Genomic DNA, 3,118 nt, shown 5'->3' with positions numbered 1-3,118 from the left:
TTTCGTGACATCGGGAACCTATGCATATGGGTTGGCACATGTTTTGACTCTCCGGTAGAAACTTCGGGGCACTCTTTGAAGTTCTATGTGTTGGTTGAATAGATGATTCTGAGATTGTGTGATGCATATTGTATAATCATGGGAAGTACCCGACAATAATAGATGATTCTTGAATAGATCGATCAAAAAGAATAACTTTGTGGTGGATTTGTACCCGACAATAATCTCTTCGTTTGTTCTCTGCTATTAGAGACTTTGGAGTGACTCTTTGTTGCATGTTGAGGGCTAGTTATATGATCCAATTATGTTATCATTGTTGAGGTAACTTCACTAGTGAAAGTATGAACCCTAGGCCTTGTTTCCACGCATTGCAATATTGTTCGTGCTCGCTTTTACTACTAGTTACCTTGCTGTTTTTGTAATTTCAGATTACAAAAACCTATATCTATCATCCATTTTGCACTTGTATCACCATCTCTTCACCGAACTAGTGCACCCATACAACTTACCATTGTATTGGGTGTGTTGGGGACACAAGAGACTCTTTTTTATTTGGTTGCAGGGTTGCTTGAGAGAGACCATCTTCATCCTACGCCTCCCACGGATTGATAAACCTTAGGTCAGCCACTTGAGGGAAAATTGCTACTGTCCTACAAACCTCTGCACTTGGAGGCCCAACAACGTCTACAAGGAGAAGGTTGCGTAGTAGACATCAAGCTCTTTTCTCGCGCCGTTGCCGGGGAGGTTAGCGCTTGAAGGTATATCTTTAGGCCTTGCAATCGAATCTTTTAGTTTCTTGTCTTATCACTAGTTTAGTCTATAAAAGAAAACCACAAAAAATGGAATTGAGGTTGCCTCAGATGCTTCATCTTTTCAATGTATTTCATGAAAATGATGGGAAGGAAAATTGTGCTCAAGTGCTAAAAGAAGAATTACATAGAATGCTTAGCATAAAATATGTGAATGATGAGCATGATTGTAATGTTGTTGGTATGAATACTTTGAATATCCATGATGCCAATGATGATTGCACCATTCATGATGAAAATGTTTCCTATAAGCATGTCGATTTATGTGGAGTGCCTAGAGTTTGCAAAAATATACCAAAAAGGGAATATAGGTTTTGCAAGAGGCATAAGTATTTAGAAACTAAATGGTTGCATGAAAGGCTAGCTTATTGTGCTGAAGAATTTTATTTTTTTCGCATTACTGTGATCTTTGCAATGAAAGAGGCCATTTTAATTTCCAATGCAAATTCTTTCATGATCAAGTGGTGTCCAAAAATTGTGATAACTTCATTACCCTCGAGCATCATAATGAACTTAGTCTACTTTTGGGGTATGAAGACATGAATCATAAAACTAAGAGCCTTCCAGATTGGGCTATCATGAAAGTGCTTGATTTTGATCTAGAAGAAATCTATTTATATTGTGCGGTGAATTGCATGGAGAATCCCTACATTGCCAATTACTTAAAGACAGGGAAACAAATAGAATATAAAGATAATGCTAACGAAGGGGAAGAGGTTTCCCAATACCCTACTATTATCTCTTATGATGAATCGGGTAACGAGGAGGAGCTTTCTATTCAACCAACCTCTCCAAAAAGAAGCTTGGAAGAATTAAGTAAATCTTCACATGGGGTGAAGAAGAAGAAAAGAAGAAAAAGTAAAAGTAAAGAGGTTTCTCTCCCAAATAATGTTGCTCCTACTATTGATATGCCTCATGAGAATGAATTAAAAATAAATGTGGAGGATGACAATAATTGCTATACTCTTGGTGCTATTCATACTATTAATGATGAGAGTGATTATGTCTATGATATGCAAAACCACAAGCTTGGGGATGCTATGTTTGACAAGAATGACATGTTTGAGAATATCTTTGCTACAATTAAAGTTTGTATCAAGCTTGGGGATGCTTCATTAAATGAAGATGATCCTTTTAGTCCCCCCACTTTGAGTGATCAAATTTACTATGACTTTTGCATACCTCCTATATATGATGATTATTGTGATGATACTTATGCTATAGAGAAGAATGATGATAAAACTTGTCACAATTATGAGTACCCCTTTGCTAAACCTTGCTTTTTCAATGTGGAAACTATTTGTAGTATCCAAGTCTTTTATGGTACTCCCACTACTATTGATGAGAATGAATTTCTAAAAGTGCGTTATATCGACTAGAGGGGGGTGAATAGGAGATTTTTAGAATTTCATCACTGAGGAAATTCCTTTTGAGGAAATTCCTCACTGATGACTAACTTACAGCGGAAACAGTAAAGGATCAGAAGTGCAAAGTTTCACAACAACAATTTTTCAGAGTGAAGAATGTGAAAACAGATTGCACAGTGAGCAGGCACGCAGACAACAGATAAGAAACAACTAACGTGAAGAATTAGGGGTTGAGGAAATTCAGAGAAAGTCTTCAGCAAATTCTTCAAACAGACATAGTGAAAGTCATCAACACATAATACGGGAAAATAAAGAGTTGAGGAATTAGAACCCGTTTCTCAGTGAAGACAGCCATTGATGACCCAGTTCCAACTGCTGTGAGAGTCGTACATCTGGTTTGGAGCGGCTTGGTATTGAAACCAAAAGACACCCAGTCCCGGGACACACAGTCCCTACCGTATTCTCCTTGAGCTAAGGACACACAGTCCTCGCCCAACACTCGTGGTAAGTCTTCAGGGCAGACTTCCAAACCCTCACAAACTTGGTCACCCGGCGATCCACAATTGACTGTTGGAAAGCTCTAGACCATGACGCCTAACCGCCTGGAGGATGCACAATCCTCAAAGGTAAAAGGCTTCAGTCCCACACATGAACAACTTCTTCAGTGATGCTCAATCACTAGGTTTGGTTTGTGGTTTCGGTGGGTTATGTATTTCCTCACTGATGAATTACTCTCGAAGGCTCTGAGGAATTTGGGTTGCTCTTATGACAAGTGTCAGTTTCTAACGGAGCAGCCAACCAGCTAGTGGTTGTGGGGTGGCTATTTATAGCCTGGGAGCATCCCGACATGATTTGACACTAATGCCCTTAAATAATATGACCGTTGGAGTGGATAAGACCAGTGACTTGGCGTGGTTATCGAAACGGTCGGAACCCTCAACT

The sequence above is a fragment of the Hordeum vulgare genome, chromosome 4H (genome assembly GCF_904849725.1).
Source record: "Hordeum vulgare subsp. vulgare chromosome 4H, MorexV3_pseudomolecules_assembly, whole genome shotgun sequence".
Classification (NCBI taxonomy): Eukaryota; Viridiplantae; Streptophyta; class Magnoliopsida; order Poales; family Poaceae; genus Hordeum; species Hordeum vulgare.
Note: the sequence above shows the minus strand (reverse complement) of the source record.